Genomic DNA, 22,058 nt, shown 5'->3' with positions numbered 1-22,058 from the left:
AGGCTTATATTAAGATATATAACCCTGGTTGAATACATTGTGTTCACGGTTTAAAAATTTTTTTTTCACTCGATAGAATATTTTTTGCACATACTCATTTGCACTACCACTTGGCACTTTAATATTAGGATATCACTTTTAGCTTTTTTTAGCGCTCCTGGTAAATTATATTTTTTATACTGATTTTATACACCTTTGATAGGGACCCTTAGGTTACTCAGGAGTTTAGTGATTACACTCTGCGCTTACTAGTCTTTTCTACACTAGGCAAACACAATACTCAGACATTCCTTTTCGATTTGTACATAGTTTTGCTCAGTAAGGGTTAGTTCTCTTGAAGCAAAAGCGATAGGCTGGTCAGCTTGCAATAGGCAACACCCTAGTCCACTTTTGCTTGCGTTTCTTTGAATAGTTACAGGTTTTGTAACATCATAGTACTTCAGGACAGGTGTATCTGTGACCAAACGTTTGATGTCCTGCACCGCATTATCATGCTTAGGAAGCCAATGCCAAACTGCATCCTTGTCCAGAAGCCTTCTCAACGGCTCGCAAACCTCTGAGAGGTGTGGTAGGAATTTTGATAGGTAGGTAACAAATCCTATAAAGCGCTGCAGGCATTTCACATTTGCCGGCTGTAGCATATCTAAGATAGCTCTGATTTTTTCTGGGTCAGCCTTCAAACCCTCAAAGGATAGTATGTGTCCATGGAAGCAGACCTCTTTGACCTTGGATTGCAGTTTTTTCATGCCAAGTCTTAGTTTCACCTGCCTACAATGATTCATCAGTTCCAATAGTTTGCCATCATGATCTTTCTCTGCTTCCCTATCTGTATCCCCACAGCCAACCACAAGGATGTCATCAGCTATTGGCTCAATACCACTGAGTCCAGCCAATAGTTCATGTTGGTTACGTTGATACACCTCTGGTGCAACTGATACTCCAAAAGGCAACTTGAGCCATCTTTTCCTGCCCCATGGAGTCCAGAAGGTTATCATGTAGCTACTTGCATTATCTAACTTACATTGTAAAAATGAATCTCGGGCATCAACAAGCGTGAACAGACGTGCCTTTGGCAGCTTGTACAAAACATCCTCAAGAGTTAGCTTGATGTAGTGAGATCGCCTCAGTGCCTGATTCAAGAATTTGGGATCTATGCATATTCTTAGCTTATCAGGCTTCTTTACAATCACCATGTTACTTATCCAATCAGTTGGTTCAGTCACTGTAGCTAAATGTCCATCAGCCTCATACTGGTCGAGCTGAACCTTAACTGCCTGTTTTATGGCCACTGGCACATTGCGTGGTGCGCATTGTACTGGAGGGACACTTATGTCAAGGTCAAAATGAACTTCCCCTGGTACAGATTCTACTGGCCCATTAAAAACATCACTAAATTCCTTTAATAGCAGGTGTTTTGTCAAGGGCCCTTTGAATTGATTGTCCATCACATTGAGCTCTGCAGGGATAGTGAAATGCATCAGCCCTAGATGCTCACAGGTTGAGCCGGATAACAGTGGCTTTTGGCAGGCTTCCAGAATTTCGAACTCTAGCTTGTGTGTCCTTCCACGTATGACACATTCTGTCCTGAAGAGTCCTAGAGATTTCATAATCTCACCTGAGTATAACTTTAGTCTGGTGTCACTTGGCAGTAGACGTACTTCTGGTGCTAGCATAATTTTGTCTCTCCAGCACATTACATCACATGTTGCTCCTGAATCGAACTGGCAGGATTGGGGCTTATTATTTAAATTTAAAGTTACAAACCATTTCTTTCCTCTGGCTTGCACAGTGCCGATCAATTCACTACTGTGTATCACTTCAGCGGTGTGTGGCTCTTCCTCATATGCAGATGTGTTCTCCATGGTGTGTAACTTTCCTAGTGATGGCTGTCTTTTACTTGACAAACAAACGTTAGCAAAGTGATTTGTTCTTCCACAAGACCTACAAGACTTCCCATAACCTGGACATTGTTCTTTAATTCTTTGATGCACAGTCCCACAATATTTACATGCTGTAGGGTTTGCAGCATTTGTGCTAAACAGGCAGCGTTGTTGCTGCAGTTTGCTTATGTGTTGTCGCTGCATTGCAATGTTTATGCTGTCAGTCTGCTGTCTGTCCTGTTCCATAACTTTCAGACGTCTGTCAGTGAGCTCTGCTGTACGGCACGTTTCAATGGCTGTGTTTAAAGTTGTCATGTTCTCTTAGTAGACGCCTGCGCGTGCTCTCACTAGCTACACCAAGAACAATTTTGTCCCTTATTAATTCATCCCTTAGAGTACCATATTCACAAGTTGCTGCCTTTTCTCTCAAGCGTGTAACAAAGTTATCAAGAGATTCTCCCTCTTCTTGTTTGCAGCATCCAAACACATACCTTTCATAAATGACATTTTTAGCAGGTTTAAAAAAGCTTCCAGTGCATCTAAAATGGCTGTAACATTCTCTTGCTGCTCTGCTGTGAGGGTCAGATTGTGCTTATACACATGCCTGCATTCACTGCCCATGACCCTTCTCAGAGTTGCTGCCTGCACTGCTTCAGATTTCTCATTCAACCCTGTAGCCAGGGAATAATCTTCAAATTCAGCTCTGAAAGTTTCCCAATTGCTGCTGCAATCCCCACTGATTCTCATTCCCTCTGGGGGAGGTATGCAATTAATGGCAGTCATATTGTCTTTAAGTCTCTAAGCTCTCAAATATCAGAAAAAAAAAAGTTTTAGGCTGTAACTCACAAATCTGTGCTGTATCTTAAAGCTGCTGTTCTCCAAACAAGAGGCTCAGTCCTAATTCTAGTTACTTCTGACACCATGTTTCATGTATAGAAATAAAGACACTACAAGCAGTTAGTGTGAGGAATCATATTGAACTATAGAACTACATCCAGATCAGGGGTAGGAACAGGAAACAGGAAGTATAAGGTAATGCAATGTTACCATAAACAAACAGAGTCACAGTATTTGCATAATAACTCCATAACATGCTCTGCCTTCAGGCTCAGTCCGTTTGAATATGTATGTTCTTCAGGGGAAAAATGTGGTTTGTGGCCTCAATAAGCAAAATAGGCTTTTTCAAATATGAAAATACAAATAAATGTGCAATTTCTCATACATTTAATATACTACAGCAGGTATAGCAAATAAATGACAAGTCATTTGAAACAGATTAAGGGGAAACAAATTTTATAGTATTTCATCTGTTTATCGTAATGGCAGTTACATTTAAACCTGTGTTTCCATTATACATCTGAATTTTTAAATGCTTCTTACCCTGTATTGGGATAACTAATCTGGTAAATATTTAGGGCTAGACTACAAGTAGAGCGCTAACTGTTTTGTGTAAGTGAAAAGGGGTTTATCTTGGTTTTTCTTGCACATTGATGTTGTTTTTTTGCTCATATCAGAAGCTGAAAGTAAACTTGATCGCTTGAGCGAAATTAAGGTTAATTAATGCACGTCGGGTTAGCGCGACCTCAGAGTTCTGGTTAACTGTTTTGTGAAACAAAAAAGTGTAACAAAACACATAAAAAAATACATTACAAAGTACAGTTACACTCATATTAACACCATCTAATAAAAGTTATTAAAAGAAAAATAATGCACAAAAAAGGGCTCAAATATATGAGGTCGCAGTTGTTAGGAAAAAAAAATAAGGCATGCAAAGGGCTTTAATATAGAGATACATACATATACATGTCTAAAGATGTGTGTGTGTGTGTGTGTGTGTATATATATATATATATATATATATATATATATGTGTGTGTATGTTTGTCTATATATTTGTAAATATGTATTTACATATATAGACATTTATAGAAGTGCATTGGAGCTCTTTTTCAGTTAAATAGATTAAAACAGGAAAAAAATATTTATGCAATATTCTTATTTTATAATGGTTTAACTATGTATTTACTGTAAATATTTCACATTCCAATGTTCTTCACATAGGGTAATATGTTCTAAGTATTTACATATAGATATTTCTCTCTATATATATATATCTATACCTATATATAATCTATATATAAGGATAGATATATATTGTACCAAAATACCATCAGATATATGTAGAAATATTTATTTATAAATAAATAGAACATATTCTTTTATGTGAAGTACATTGGAATGTGAAATATACATATTTTCATGTCAGGTTAGCGCACTTGAGAGTATGCAATCAGGTTTGCACGTGAGTAGGTTGTTAGGCTTTTTATATTGCACGCACAATATTTTAAGTTTGGCTTTTTGCGCATAAAAAGCTTATTTCTAGCTCAGTTAACGCTCGAACTGGAGATTTAAATAACGCTTGTAATCTGGTCAAATAGTAATTTATAACTATCAATTGTCCCAATCCTGGAAACTTCCCTCTCCAAGAAACATCTACATTTCAAATAGCTAAACAGATTGCTATAATTTTGGTACAATGATTTTTGTTTTTCATTGTTGTGCAGTAAAGGTTTGTCTCTGTGTATATTTTTTTAGAATGGGATGGCATGGTTTATTGTATGTTTAAGGCAAGCTCATTTTCTTTTTTAATTTTTCTATTTGTATTGGTTAAGAAAATAATGTTAAATATAACATATTTCTGCTTAAATACAGTTATATTTGACATACCATGATTTAATAGACTTTTAAAATCCCAAGTAATGGTAAATTAATCTTTTAACCAGTCCGCTCCATTAATGGCCCCACCCACCAAACAGAGCTTCTTGGAAATGTTTGGAGGTATATGTTGTATTTATATGTCTGTGTTCAGTCAACATGTTCTAGATTAGTTTAATGGAGTTTAAAAATTAAATTCAGAAATTGTGTTTTCATTATGCATTTAATTAAAGTACTTATGATATATTTAAATAGCATATTATTAGAAAGACTTTTACAGCACCCTTATTAAAATGTAATATCAATAAAATGAAAAATAACAACTAAAACAAGTTTGCGTAACTTACATAAGGCCTTTACTTTTTTATGTTTATACAACCTTAGAATGCATTGTTCGTTGCCTTACACAGCTGCAGAGATAATTTGAAAATGTTAAAAAATGAATCATAAAATATCTAGAACAGATCATATTCTTTCATGCCAAGAGAAATTTCCTTTGAAACAATTTAATATACTTTCTATTAACTTTTATGATGATTAGAAACATAAAATCCCATTTAGGAAAGTAATAATATTCTTATTGGCATTAGGAGCTTCATAATGTGAAGTGTGCATAGTACAGAATTTATATTTTTTTTTTCAAGATCTTCCTCATTTTTCTCAAATGTAAAAAATGTCATCTAAACTTAATTTTAGTAGTCATTTTCCTATTTATTTTAAATATTGATTCATTTATGATTTAGTTGATTTACTACTTTTTTTTTTTTAGGAAACCACATTACATGTAACTGAAGCAGAATATAGAAAAAAAAAATACAAATAAAAAATCCCCATTACTGTAGACACATATCATGCATGCTGTCAGTAGAGTTATGCCAGACCTCACACACTTGTGCAGATCTCCCCTCAGGAGTCTGTCAGACACTTTCAATAAACATCTAAATTTACTATGTGGGACAAACTGTTTGGTCATTTATTTACTATCATTGCAATATGCTGTTAGCAAAGCATGAGAGAACGTTTTATAACGTATATCTCCCCAGACAAATCCCAATACACGTACGCTAAGGTAGAACATTTGACAATAAATTTATCAGGATGGCCACTATATTGTAGGATAAGAAATATGTCTAGTAATATATAGTGTCACTCATTAGAGACACACACTGTTAATCTTTCACCTTATTAACAAGCACAATTCCCTAACTTGCTATATCACTGTGTACCAAAATTGCAATAAAACATAACACTATTTAAAGGGACATAAAACTAAATAAATGCTAGCCATAATGAGCACCTACATTTTTCAAGAATCCAGTAGTAATCACTCCAGCCTCTTAATTTCAGAATTAAAAGGAATTAAAGGGACATGAAACCCACATTTGTTCTTTCATGATTTAGAAAGAGAATGCAATTTTAAACATCTTTCTCATTTACTTTGATTATCTAATTTGTTTTATTCTCTTGATATTCTTTGCTGAAAAGCATATCTAGATATGCTCAGTAGCTGCTGATTGGTTGCTGCACATTGAAGTCTCCAACTAAGGATATCTAAAAAATGAAGCAAAATAAATAATAGAAGTAAAGTGTAATGCTGTTTAAATTTGTATTCTCTATCTGAATCATGAAAGAAAGATTTTGGGTTTAGTGGCCCTTTAAATGCAGGTAAAAGAAAAATTATCTTTTTTTTAACTACGGGGAAATTAATTTTGTGTTTGTGTGAAGAAATATTAACAAATACTGTACTACTACTAGATCTTTCTTGTATTTGAAACATACTCATATGACTGCAAAATCTGAAAAAAATATGTCCTAAATCAGGTTACGTCTTTTCTCTACAAACACTATTTTGACAATGAAAGCAAATAATCTACTTTACTCATACTTCTCAGATAAAGAATATTTTTTTATATAAAAGGCTACTAATACTTCTACATCTGTGAATATTATTAATTTCTTGAAATGTTAACTGGCTGAGTGAATGAATGAATGTGTATAAGCCAGTATTAGGTAAATGTAATCCTGTCCATAACCTTGTTTGTAGGCTCCACTACATAGGTAAGACAATGAGGAAATACAGTAACTTGCAACTTAGACCATATGTTTAGTACATGTATTAGAATTTTACCTGTAAAACTAAACCTTATTAGTATTTTAATATAATTATTTGTTTGCTTTTGCAATCTGCCTTCACCAGTAAATTACAAAGATGTCTTATCTTGTTATTTCAATATATATCAGTAATTACATATTATTTATTTCAGTTTATTCTTGTGTCTATATTCAGATACTCATAGTTCTAGGAAGCCTATGAGATAGGGGCCTAGATAATTTGGACAACCCCCATAATTATTTTGGTGAAAAGGGACACACCTACTACAACATGAAAAAATGCAACTATATTCAGTACATTAAAAACACAAAAAACACTAATGAATTTGTATTTCCTTGTTAAAAAAAATATATAATATAAAAAATTTACACTTTCAAGGGACAGTCTATAACACAATTTTTATTGTTTAAAAGATAGATAATCCCTTTATTACCCATTCCCCAGTTTTGCATAACCAACATGGTTATATTAATATACTTTTTACCTTTGTAAATTCCTTGTGTCTAAGCCTCTGCAAACTGCTCGCTTATTTCAGTTCTTTTGACAGACATGCATTTTAGCCAGTCAGTGCTGACTCATAATTATTTTCATGGTACATGAGTAGGGTTACAGCAATTATACCGATTGTAAGTTAAAAAAAAAAAACAACAAAAAACTAAACAAAAAAACAGACTAAACAAAAAAAAATGACAGCAAGAGGAGGGGGATCCTGTGCCAAAGAGCTTACAATCTACAGGTGGAAGGATGGAGGGACAAATCTTGAACTGTCTTACCTCATTGTTGCAACTATAAATCTCATGACAAATGACAAGCTTCCCCATATTTTTAAATCATTTTTATTGAGTGATATTAAGTTCCATACAAGCAAAAAGCAACAAAACAGTACAGGAAAATATTTTCATAAAAAATATACATTAAAGGGATATTAAACAGTATGAGATTGTAATGTAACATGTTTGCTTATGTGTAGTTAAAAAACTTTGTAAAATATTATTTATTTTGTCTCCTTTTTGCTTTAATTTAACTCTGATTTTTTTTTTTTATTCCACTGAGTTTCTATATAGTAATGGACTCGGCCATGTGTAAATTTAAGTTTTAAGCTTATCTCACTGTCCTTCTGCAAACAATTAGGAACATATATAAAACAGGCAATTAAATAGACTAATACAAACAATGTTGTGTGAGATTCATCACAGCCTTGTTTACACAAACTATACTTACTTTGTAAATACATTTTAATTTAGATACCAATATACAAATACAGAACGAAGTAGGGTGAGACACATTAGGCAAGTCCATCCACTTTACAGAGTATATAGAAGTCCACTTAAGTAGATGTCTCACAGGAATATCCCTCCACGTGCGGAAGGGATAGAAAAGAGTCAGGTCATACCACAGTTTTTCTAGGAGTAGTAATAAAAGTCAAAATGTCCCGCTTCTGGGAATTTGCTCCAACTGTAGAGCATACTTCAAGATCATGTGAACAAATATAGTGAACAAGTAATAAATACAATATAATATTTCTATATAGTTACATATCAATTAAGAAGCTTAACCAGTAGGCTTCAACCAGTGGAGGAGGGGGAGGGGGGAGTAGGATAGGGTATAGGAGGGCAAGAGGCTTTTACTGAGCAGGATCTGGAGTATGTGGGATGTTATCCCAGGGGGCCCAAATATCTGAGTGGAGGTTTAGAATTCCTTGATTAAGCAACACAGCCTCCTCCATTGTTAGAATTTAGGAGAGAAATTCAATCACCTTTTGATGTATGGGGGTCGATGGTTGTTTCCAGTGTCTCGCTATCACTAACTTAGTTGCTATCAAGATATATATATATATATATAAATAGGTACTTCTGTGACTTGGGTATCTTTGGGATATCTAGGTGAAGAAGATATGTTTCAGGGCCCTTAGCGGTCGGGAGTGCTAGAAGGTCACAGAGGTCTAAAACCTCTTTCCATAATAGTCTGATAGCCAGACAGTTCCACCAAATGTGAAGGTCATCTCCTTTTCCCCACAATTTCTACAGCAATTCATTGTATTTGTTGGTGATATTTTGTGTAACCTACTTGGAACCCAGTGCCATCTTGTCAGGAGTTTGTAACAAAGCTCAAAGAGCGTTACGCAGTGTTTAGCTTGTCTAGTGTTTGCAATGGCCCTTGAGCAGTATTTACTTTTTGTCTCTAGCTCTTATTTCAAGTCCATCTCCCAAGCTAATATTTAATGGGTTTTATGTAGTGATGGGCAGTCCAATAGGCATTGGTAGTGTACTGTTAGAGGTTTATGTCTCTGTAATCCTGCCTTCCGTCTAGTTTTCCAAGTGGCCATAGGTCTAAGCTCTGCATGGAGGAAGCCCCAACTATGTAATAGTGATCAAAACTGCATCACTTCAAAGTTGAGTTTGGTAGGGGTATTATAACAGGTTATCAAATCCGGGTTGGTAAGCCAAGCAGACCCTTTGTATATATCACTCACTGTTTTGATATTAAGGTTGGACCAGCTGGTGGGGTTGGAGTCAGGCAGCTATAGGAGTAGGACATGATCTGGTAGAGATGCCTGTTCGATCTCATACCATCTGGGGGATTCACTGGGAGTGCCTTATCCTGATATAAGCAAAAGCATGGCTGCTTTGTAGTATAGTTTGAGGTTGGGAAGGCCCAGTCCTCCCTTATCTATTTGCGATTGTAAGATCTTACGTAAGATATGTGGGTGGGAATTTGACCATATGAAAGTATTTAGGGTAGATTGGTAAGTATCGTGTTGTGGGAAATTAGGTAGGTGAGTTTCAGAAATAGCATAATTTCAAATGCTGAAATTCTACCCATCCATGAAACCTCTCAAAATCTATGGAGCGCAATGGAGTACCAAAGAGTCTGTTGGAGGCAAATATGATTGATGGTTACAACTCTGTGGAGGTCACGGGATAGGTGGACCTCCAGGTGTCTTATACCCTCTCTTACCCAATCCTCTTACACAAACTCTACTTTATTGCTTGGTCTGTATATATATATACATACACACAGGTGGCCCTCGTTTTACAACAGTTCAATTTTTTGTTTCAGAATAACAACCTTTTTTTCCAGTCATGTGACTGCCATTGAGAAGCAGTGCATTTATTAAAATAGCCAGTAGGTGGAGCTGTCCGCTTGTGTTGCAGCAAAGGCAGCAAGCTGAAATGAATCAGTTTAACCAGAATTGAGCTATCGAGCAGATTTCAAAGGAACAAGATCTTCCTGTCTATAAATCAGTCCAGATTTGAATGCATAGAAAGAACTGTTTGCAGAAAAATGCAAGTGAAGTCTGTGTTGTGTGATTATTTTATTATGTTCATAATGCAGTTTAGCAAATGTTTTTGTTCATTTAACTTAGTTTAATTATATATTCTGTGTTGTGTGATTATTTTATTAGGTTTATAATGCTGTTTAGCATTTAAAGTCTTCATTTCAAAGCTTTAAAAAAAATAATGTATTAGGTGTTACTTATGACAATTTTGAGAGGGGCCTGGAACCTATCTCCATCACTTCCCATTGACTTACGTTATAAACTGGGTTTCAATTTACAACCATTCCTTCTGGAACCTATCCCCGGCGTAAACTGAGGGTTACCTGTGTATATATATATATATATATATATATATATATATATATATATATATATATATATATATATATATATATATATATATATATATATATACATACACAGTATCTTACAAAAGTGAGTACACCCCTCACATTTTTGTAAATATTTTATTATATCTTTTCATGTGACAACACTGAAGAAATGACACTTTGCCACATTGTAAAGTAGTGAGGGTACAGCCTGTATAACAGTGTAAATTTGCTGTCCCCTGAAAATAACTCAACACACAGCGATTAATGTCTAAACCATTGGCAACAAAAGTAAGTACACCCCTAAGTGGAGATATCCAAACTGGGCCCAAAGTGTCAATATTTTGTATTGCCACCATTATTTTCCAGCACTTCCTTAACCCTCTTGGGCATGGAGTAAACCAGAGCTTTACAGGTTGCCACTGTAGTCCTCTTCCACTCCATGATGACATCACGGAGCTGGTGGATGTTAGAGACCTTGCGCTCTCCCAACTTCCATTTGAGGATGCCCCACAGATGTTCAATAGGGTTTAGGTCTGAAGACATGCTTGACCAGTCCATCACCTTTACCCTCAGTTTCTTTAGCAAAGCAGTGGTCATCTTGGAGGTGTGTTTGGGGCCGTTATGATGTTGAAATACTGCCCTGCTGCCCAGTCTCTGAAGGGAGGGGATCATGCTCTGCTTCAGTATGTCACAGTTGGCATTCATGGTTCCCTCAATGAACTGTAGCTCCCCAGTGCCGGCAGCACTCATGCAGGCCTAGACCATGACACTCCCACCACCATGCTTGACTGTAGGCTAGATACACTTGCCTTTGTACTCCTCACCTGGTTGCCGCCACACACGCTTGACACCATCTGAACTTAATACGTTTATCTTGGTCTCATCGGACCACAGGACATGGTTCCAGTAATCCATGTCCTTAGTCTGCTTGTCTTCAGCAGACTTTTTGCAGGCTTTCTTGTGCATAATCTTTAGAAGAGGCTTCCTTCTGGGACGACAGCCATGCAGACCAATTTGATGCAGTGTGCGGTGTATGGTCTGAGTACTGACAGGCTGACCCCCCACCCCTTCAACCTCTGCAGCAATGCTGGCAACACTCATACGTCTATTTCCCAAAGACAACCTCTGGATATGACACTGAGCACGTGCACTCAACTTCTTTGGTCGACCATGGCGAGGCCTGTTCTGAGTGAAACCTGTCCTGTGAAACCACTGCCACTGTATAGTCTTGCCCACCGTGCTGCAGCTCAGTTTCAGGGTCTTGGCAATCTTCTTATAGCATAGGCCATCTTTATGTAGAGCAACAATTCTTTTTTTTTATCCTCAGAGAGTTATTTGCCATGAGGTGCCATGTTGAACAATAACACCAAATTTAACACACCTGCTCCCCATTCACACCTGAGACCTTGTAACACTAACGAGTCACATGACACTGAGGAGGGAAAATGGCTAATAGGGCCCAATATGGACATTTCCACTTAGGGGTGTATTCACTTTTGTTGCCAATGGTTTAGACATTAATGGCAGTGTGTTAAGTTATTTTGAGGGGACTGCAAATGTACACTGTATACAGGCTGTACACTCACTACATTGCATTGTAGCAAAGTGTCATTTCTTCAGTGTTGTCACATGAAAAGATATAATAAAATATTTAAAAAATGTGAGGGGTGTACTCACTTTTGTGAGATACTGTATGTTTGTATATATATATATATATATATATATATATATATATATATATATATATACAGGTGGCCCTCGTTTTACAACGGTTCAATTTACACTGTTTCAGAATAACAACCTTTTTTTCCAGTCATGTGACTGCTATTGAAAAGCATTGAGAGGCAGTGCATTTATTAAAATAGCCAGTAGGTGGAACTGTACGCTTGTGTTGCAGCAAAGCCAAGCAAGCTGAAATTAATCAGTTTAACCAGACCTAAGCTATCGAGCAGATTTCAAAGGAACAAGATCTTCCTGTCTATAAAGCAGTCCAGATTGGAATGCATAGAAAGAACTGTTTGCAGAAAAATGCAAGTGAAGTCTGTGTTGTGTGATAATTTCATTAGGTTTATAATGCTGTTTAGCAAATGTTTTTGTTCATTTAACTTAGTTTAATTATATATTCTATGTTGTGTGATTATTTTATTAGGTTTATAATGCTGTTTAGCATTTAAAGTCTTCATTTCAAAGCTTTAAAAATAATTTATTAGATGTTACTTATGACAATTTTGAGAGGGGCCTGGAACTTATCTCCCTCACTTCCCATTGACTTACATTATAAACTGGGTTTCAATTTACAACAGATTCGATTTACAACCATTCCTTCTGGAACCTAACCCCGGCGTAAACTGAGGGCTACCTGTATACACACACAGAGACGCACACTCACAGGAATGAACAACTGGCTCAATACTATTGTTAGCCTGTTCTATGGTGATTTACCACCTGGGTGCAGCTTCTTTTAGCCCAGTAATGCTTTTCACAGAAAATAACTTTCCTGTAGATTATCAGTCTGATCCCGCCTATTACGGTCAGTCCAGCGCCGAAATACCAGGCAATTCCCCTCTGAACAAGGAACACAGCAACCCCAGACGATCGTTTCGGCTTTCGTTGGGCCTCGTCAGTGATGTGTAGCCATATTCCTCTAAGCACACTGAGCAAGGAGTCCACGTCTGGTTTCCCCTTTTTCCCATAGGGAGACTAAATACACACAGAGAGAAGCACACTCACAGGAATGAACAACTGGCTCAATACTATTGTTAGCCTATTCTATGGCGATTTACCACCTGGGTGCAGCTTCTTTTAGCCCAGTAATGCTTTTCACAGAAAATAACTTTCCTGTAGTATATCAGTCTGATCCCGCCTATTATGGTCAGCCCAGCGCCGAAATACCAGGCAATTCCTCTCTGAACAAGGAACACAGCAACCCAGACAATCGTTTCGGCCTTCATTGGGCCTCGTCAGTGAGGTATAGCCATATTCCTCTAAGCACACCGAGCAAGGAGTCCACGACTGGCTTCCCCTTTTTCCCATAGGGAGACTAAATACACACAGAGAGAAAAAGGGGAAACCAGACGTGGACTCCTTTCTCAGTGTGCTTAGAGGAATATGGCTACACCTCACTGACGAGGCCCAATGAAGGCCGAAACGATCATCTGGGGTTGCTGATATACTACAGGAAAGTTCTTTTCTGTGAAAAGCATTACTGGACTAAAAGAAGCTGCACCCAGGTGGTAAATCGCAAATAGAACAGGCTAACAATAGTATTGAGCCAGTTGTTCGCTCCTGTGAGCGTTCTTATCTGTGTGTGTGTGTGTGTATATATATATATATATATATATATATATATATATATATATATATATATATATATATATATACACAGTATATATATATATATATATATATATATATATATATATATATATATATATATATATATATGTCTCTAGTTGTTCTCCACAGAAGATAGAGATAAATAGAAAATCATTTCAAACATGGCAGCACCCATTACTTTATAGACTCTAGAGTACATTATAGAAACTAAACTTTTACACTTACATAATCAACATTTTAAGAACTAATATATTTGTAAAAATACAGCTACATATTATTCTAAGGCTAATATTTGTATGGAATACATAATTTATTATGTCTAGCATGTATTTATTTTTTAATGTCCCTTTGTTGTTGATAATTTAGCCAGAACAACATGATTTGTTCTATACAAAACATTCTCTTTTTAGAAACTATAAGAGATAACTTTCCAAGTATGCCATCAGATAAATAGAGCATATGAACATCCAGAAAGATATAATCTAATCTTTTGAATCTATAGTAAATATATTATATCATGGTGATTCATATAAGAAATCAGGAGTAAATATCAACTTAGCAACTAATGCAGCAAAAAAAGTAAGGGGTGGTGGTGTGTAAGGATAAGAAAGGGTAAAGAGAAAAAAAGGGCAAGAAAAAAGTTAGAGAATAAAAGTTCCTCCTCTCCCAATCAAAAAAAAAATAATAATTTCTAATTAAATTGTAACACCTCCTGTTGGAGTTGTGTCCAAGCCACTCCATATTTTAATTTGTTTGTTACTACAGCATGCTAGAATAAACATGGATCTGACTTGTTTAAAAAATGAAGACATGGGGGCGGAGCCTGCCAGCAAGGGGAGCAGACGTGTTTGCTTAGAGCTCTCCTGATATAATTCGTTATATATACATATAAGGCTCTATTTTGGAGAGAATGTGTAGAAATTAAAGATAACTACATCTGCCAGCCCACAGAGAAGCAGAAGGTTGAACCTTGGACTGTGGAGATACTGAAGAGACGTTACGATTTGGGACCTTCAGTGCATCGCTAAGCGGTGTAAATAGGATCCCACTTGGTATTTGTGATGCTGTCTCCTCTCTGTACCCTCTAATATGGATCTGGAAGCAGCGTTGCACAAGTTTGAGGATGGAGCCCTGAAAAGCCTAGACAATTACTTTCTAGTAATCAGCCGCCTATTAGCGCAACTCCGCAATCAGTTTTTTACCCCGCATGGCAGGCAAGATGGCGGCGATAACTTTGGACTCAGTATGGAAACCCGATCGCAGTCTCTACATATGCCGGAAAGATATGCACTTTTGGAAACAGCTTATGTCCCGGCAGGAGGGTGCGAACACTATCACGGCTCAGAGTGTAAGACACCACAGTACAGCTTGAAGTTGCCGAATCCTGAACACGCCATACCGGGAGCATATAAAGATGCAGAGGGGAATGAATATGCAGAGAGCCGAGGGAGAATGATGCCATACCAGGTGCTAAGCTTGCTGCTCTATGGACAGATAGATCTTTGCAACTCCCTAAGCTTGTGTTATAGTGGTACGCTGCAGGACCTAGGTAATTGGCTATGTGTGTTTCTTCTTAAAGTACAGATAGCTGGAGCAGTAGTTACACCTGCTATGGGCATCGGTTGAGGAGCAGGAATGCCGATAACAGCACAAACTGAACATGAGGACTTATGTGCTGGGTCTCCTGTGTGTATGCCACAATTTGTGCAAATATACCATATGACTGGAACGATATATATTCCCGCACTACACACTTCATTTTAAAGTTGTTTTTTTTGTTTTGTTTTTTTTTACCCAAACATATTTGCAGCTGGTGGAATTCATATATTCGAAATATGGACTTATATCACTATTGGGAACTATCTATGCGATATTCTGATTGCAAGGCTGTTAGGTCTGGGCACTGGGTTTGTTAGTGTCTGATATGTGAGGGGTTATGTGATGCAACTTGATGGTTAAGTACTGTGCAATGTAATTCCTCTGTTTGCAGTTTACTTTCCACTTATGAATGTATAGGGCAATGACTTAAATATTGCTATCATAAGTTTAATCTGACCCTCACAGCCACATGATGATTCTCGACCACTGCTACAATCTATTATATATTAACCCTACATAGTAGCTCCTGTTTCTCTGGTTCTTACTTGAGTTCAACAACAGCACTATTGCTTTATTATGTAGAGTATCCCAGTACTTTTTGAGTGTATACCATGCAGTGGAAATGTTGAATATTAACTTGAACCACTTATAACCTCCCTAACTTAGATTTAGTGCTCCTAGCTGATTAGGATGCAGGTCTAGGGACCCTATCTTGGAAATTTTAGCTTCCAGAACAGTTCTATACACTACTTATATTTGTATTGCTTGCCTAGCATAGTGTTGGTTCTAAATGTTATGTTGTATAAATCTAGTTTATATTATTGCTCATATATAAGATATATAGATATGTGCTCGTTCATACTGATACAGACGCATAACCCTTTTTCACAGGTCTATAGCATGCTAGAGGTGGGTTTACAGATTTATGTCTTAAGTAAGAGAGCTTCAATGCTCACATATATACACACTATGGAGAGAATTTTTTTATAGATGGATATTTACATGTCTGGTCCAATTCATGGTAATATTATTCCCATCTCCCACCTCTTTAGTCTGTCAAAGGTGCTATAATAATCCAAGATAGCGCTGCAATATGTTTAGAGATCAGCATACCTGATGACCCGGATGTGCTGCTTAGACCTATGTTACATGTCTATATTTAAATACTTGTACAGGGGTATTGAAGACTGAGTTAGTCTTATATTCAGTTTGTTTTTTATGGATTGACTCTTATTGTTATGAAAATACCGGTGTTGTAGAACCTTGCTCATATAACCTATATCTAGATCTTTTCTAAGGACTCCCTAGCTCTATAGATGCAACTCTGGTATATACTTTCAAATCATTCTAAGTCAGAAAGTTCACTATAGACATACTAATTGCATGTTAGGATGTTACAGTGTATATGGATAATGTATGTTTACCTAGAAGGGTTCTGTATGCTAATCCAAGCTTGTTCTGCTGGTTTGTGGCCGGGCCAGTGGAATTGGCATTATACATCAAAAATACAGAAAGGACTCCTCTCCTCCCTTTCCCGCCGGTACTTGTTGCCTGCGGGTCATACCCCTACTCCCTTTTCCCATGTCGCCAGTAGATGGCATCTCCCCAGGAGAGGAGCTCCTCTAGAAGCCCTCTATATCTCGTTCTATACAATGTATCATATTATTTATCTTATATCTCATATTTCATACATCCTGATACCCTGCTGTGAGAATAATTGTTCCAGAATGTAATCTGATCCATATTATACATAAAAGTCCAGGGTCTCCGGGCAGATTCCTACTTAAGCATATGTATAAAGTTCAACTATAAAGATAACTGCCTGGAAAGTTTGTAAACCCCAATAGAATCTATAGCTCCTCCCCCCGCCCTTATAGCTATTGTCCACTCTTATTTTAGGTGAACAAATAAGCGGTATTAACCCGCCACAGATATCGCTTTGCCATAAGTGGCTCTTAGTCTTCTGTCTATAAAGAAAATGAGGCACTTTGCCTCCTGTTCACGTGTATCTAATAGGAGCAACTTGTTTTGACTCCTAATAATTTGTCAATCTTCAAATAATAAATACACCTATTTTATAATTAATGTATCACTCTATAGGAAGTATAATTTTCTCGGGATGTTTAAATTCTATCATTTTATTATGTGTTTACATAGGAAACAAAAGGAAAAAAGAGGTAATGCTTGACTTTATGTATTTGATTTCGTATATGCATACAATGTCTTCTATATTTTTTATGTTCGATTAGTGAGATACATATATCATACTTGAATTAAGATCTTTTTATTTTCCTATTTGTAAAGGTTTCAGTATCCAATGGATAAATAATGTCACGTATGCAAAAATTATCAAAGTAATGCAAAATGTACATTATGTTCATGTTCTTTCTTTTTCTTGTATTGCCTCAATAAAATTTTTTGATTCAAAATAAAAAAAAAAAATGAAGACATTTTTAGTTAAAAAATAATTTGAAAGTATACTCCACCCTAGAGTATTTATTGATAAAAAAAATTGTCAATTATTCCTTGGTAATAGCTAATTTACAATAAGGCTAAATCTCTGTCTCTCTCTCTATTACTAATACTATCTATGTCACAGTATGTGATACATTCATTTGAAATGTTAACACCAGAATTGTTGTTGTTTAAAAAGAAAGATAATCCCTTTATTACCCATTCCCCAGTTTTGCATAACCAACACAGTTATAGAATTACACGTTTTACCTCTTTGATTACCTTGTATCTAAGCCTCTGCAAACTGCCCCCCTTATTTCAATTCTTTTGACAGACCTGCATTTTAGCCAATCAGTGCTCACTCCAGGGTAACTTTACGTGCATGAGCTCAATGTTGTCTATATGAAACACATGAATTAATGCCCTCTAGTGGTCAGAATACATTCAGATTAGAAGCATTTTTTAAGGTCTTAGGCCTAGATTTGGAGTTCGGCGGTAAAAGGGCTGTTAACGCTCCGCGGGTTTTTTTCTGGCCGCACCATAAATTTAACTCTGGTATCGAGAGTTCAAACAAATGCTGCGTTAGGCTCCAAAAAAGGAGCGTAGAGCATATTTACCGCAAATGCAACTCTCGATACCAGAGTTGCTTACGGACGCGGCCGGCATCAAAAACGTGCTCGTGCACGATTCTCCCATAGGAAACAATGGGGCAGTTTGAGCTGAAAAAAAACCTAACACCTGCAAAAAAGCAGCGTTCAGCTCTTAAGGCAGCCCCATTGTTTCCTATGGGGAAACACTTCCTACGTCTGCACCTAACACTCTAACATGTACCCCGAGTCTAAACACCCCTAACCTTACACTTATTAACCCCTAATCTGCCGCCCCCGCTATCGCTGACCCCTGCATTACACTTTTAACCCCTAATCTGCCGCTCCGTAAACCGCCGCCACCTACGTTATCCCTATGTACCCCTAATCTGCTGCCCTAACATCGCCGACCCCTATGTTATATTTATTAACCCCTAATCTGCCCCCCACAACGTCGCCGACACCTGCCTACACTTATTAACCCCTAATCTGCTGAGCGGACCTGAGCGCTACTATAATAAAGTTATTAACCCCTAATCCGCCTCACTAACCCTATCATAAATAGTATTAACCCCTAATCTGCCCTCCCTAACATCGCCGACACCTACCTTCAATTATTAACCCCTAATCTGCCGACCGGAGCTCACCGCTATTCTAATAAATGTATTAACCCCTAAAGCTAAGTCTAACCCTAACACTAACACCCCCCTAAGTTAAATATAATTTTTATCTAACGAAATAAATTAACTCTTATTAAATAAATGATTCCTATTTAAAGCTAAATACTTACCTGTAAAATAAATCCTAATATAGCTACAATATAAATTATAATTATATTATAGCTATTTTAGGATTAATATTTATTTTACAGGCAACTTTGTAATTATTTTAACCAGGTACAATAGCTATTAAATAGTTAAGAACTATTTAATAGTTACCTAGTTAAAATAATAACAAATTTACCTGTAAAATAAATCCTAACCTAAGATATAATTAAACCTAACACTACCCTATCAATAAAATAATTAAATAAACTACCTACAATTACCTACAATTAACCTAACACTACACTATCAATAAATTAATTAAACACAATTGCTACAAATAAATAAAATTAAATAAACTATCTAAAGTACAAAAAATAAAAAAGAACTAAGTTACAGAAAATAATAAAATATTTACAAACATAAGAAAAATATTACAACAATTTTAAACTAATTACACCTACTCTAAGCCCCCTAATAAAATAACAAAGCCCCCCAAAATAAAAAATTCCCTACCCTATTCTAAAATACAAATATTACAAGCTCTTTTACCTTACCAGCCCTGAACAGGGCCCTTTGCGGGGCATGCCCCAAGAATTTCAGCTCTTTTGCCTGTAAAAAAAAACATACAATACCCCCCCCCCCAACATTACAACCCACCACCCACATACCCCTAATCTAACCCAACCCCCCCTTAAATAAACCTAACACTACCCCCCTGATGATCTTCCTACCTTGTCTTCACCATGCCAGGTTCACCGATCCGTCCTGGCTCCAAGATCTTCATCCAACCCAAGCGGGGGCTAGACATCCACTGAAGAAGTCCAGAAGAGGGTCCAAAGTCTTCCTCCTATCCGGCAAGAAGAGGACATCCGGACCGGCAAACATCTTCTCCAAGCGGCATCTTCTATCTTCTTCCATCCGATGACGACCGGCTCCATCTTGAAGACCTCCAGCGCGGATCCATCCTCTTCTTCCGACGACTAGACGACGAATGACGGTTCCTTTAAGGGACATCATCCAAGATGGCGTCCCTCGAATTCCGATTGGCTGATAGGATTCTATCAGCCAATCGGAATTAAGGTAGGAATTTTCTGATTGGCTGATGGAATCAGCCAATCAGAATATAGTTCAATCCGATTGGCTGATCCAATCAGCCAATCAGATTGAGCTCGCATTCTATTGGCTGTTCCGATCAGCCAATAGAATGCGAGCTCAATCTGATTGGCTGATTGGATCAGCCAATCGGATTGAACTATATTCTGATTGGCTGATTCCATCAGCCAATCAGAAAATTCCTACCTTAATTCCGATTGGCTGATAGAATCCTATCAGCCAATCGGAATTCGAGGGACGCCATCTTGGATGACGTCCCTTAAAGGAACCGTCATTCGTCGTCTAGTCGTCGGAAGAAGAGGATGGATCCGCGCTGGAGGTCTTCAAGATGGAGCCGGTCGTCATCGGATGGAAGAAGATAGAAGATGCCGCTTGGAGAAGATGTTTGCCGGTCCGGATGTCCTCTTCTTGCCGGATAGGAGGAAGACTTTGGACCCTCTTCTGGACTTCTTCAGTGGATGTCTAGCCCCCGCTTGGGTTGGATGAAGATCTTGGAGCCAGGACGGATCGGTGAACCTGGCATGGTGAAGACAAGGTAGGAAGATCATCAGGGGGGTAGTGTTAGGTTTATTTAAGGGGGGTTTGGGTTAGATTAGGGGTATGTGGGTGGTGGGTTGTAATGTTGGGGGGGGGGTATTGTATGTTTTTTTTTACAGGCAAAAGAGCTGAAATTCTTGGGGCATGCCCCGCAAAGGGCCCTGTTCAGGGCTGGTAAGGTAAAAGAGCTTGTAATATTTGTATTTTAGAATAGGGTAGGGAATTTTTTATTTTGGGGGGCTTTGTTATTTTATTAGGGGGCTTAGAGTAGGTGTAATTAGTTTAAAATTGTTGTAATATTTTTCTTATGTTTGTAAATATTTTATTATTTTCTGTAACTTAGTTCTTTTTTATTTTTTGTACTTTAGATAGTTTATTTAATTTTATTTATTTGTAGCAATTGTGTTTAATTAATTTATTGATAGTGTAGTGTTAGGTTAATTGTAGGTAATTGTAGGTAGTTTATTTAATTATTTTATTGATAGGGTAGTGTTAGGTTTAATTATATCTTAGGTTAGGATTTATTTTACAGGTAAATTTGTTATTATTTTAACTAGGTAACTATTAAATAGTTCTTAACTATTTAATAGCTATTGTACCTGGTTAAAATAATTACAAAGTTGCCTGTAAAATAAATATTAATCCTAAAATAGCTATAATATAATTATAATTTATATTGTAGCTATATTAGGATGTATTTTACAGGTAAGTATTTAGCTTTAAATAGGAATTATTTATTTAATAAGAGTTAATTTATTTCGTTAGATAAAAATTATATTTAACTTAGGGGGGTGTTAGTGTTATGGTTAGACTTAGCTTTAGGGGTTAATACATTTATTAGAATAGCGGTGAGCTCCGGTCGGCAGATTAGGGGTTAATAATTGAAGGTAGGTGTCGGCGATGTTAGGGAGGGCAGATTAGGGGTTAATACTATTTATGATAGGGTTAGTGAGGCGGATTAGGGGTTAATAACTTTATTATAGTAGCGCTCAGGTCCGCTCGGCAGATTAGGGGTTAATAAGTGTAGGTAGGTGTCGGCGACGTTGAGGGGGGCAGATTAGGGGTTAATAAATATAACATAGGGGTCGGCGATGTTAGGGGTAGCAGATTAGGGGTACATAGGGATAACGTAGGTGGCGGCGATTTGCGGTCGGAAGATTAGGGGTTAATTATTTTAAGTAGCTTGCGGCGACGTTGTGGGGGGCAAGTTAGGGGTTAATAGATATAATACAGGGGTCGGCGGTGTTAGGGGCAGCAGATTAGGGGTACATAAGTATAACGTAGGTGGCGGTCGGCAGATTAGGGGTTAAAAATTTTAATCGAGTGGCGGCGATGTGGGGGGACC

This window comes from Bombina bombina, chromosome 3 (genome assembly GCF_027579735.1).
Source record: "Bombina bombina isolate aBomBom1 chromosome 3, aBomBom1.pri, whole genome shotgun sequence".
NCBI classification, from domain to species: Eukaryota; Metazoa; Chordata; class Amphibia; order Anura; family Bombinatoridae; genus Bombina; species Bombina bombina.
The sequence above is the reverse complement of the archived record's forward strand: the minus strand, read 5'-3'. Positions refer to the sequence as shown.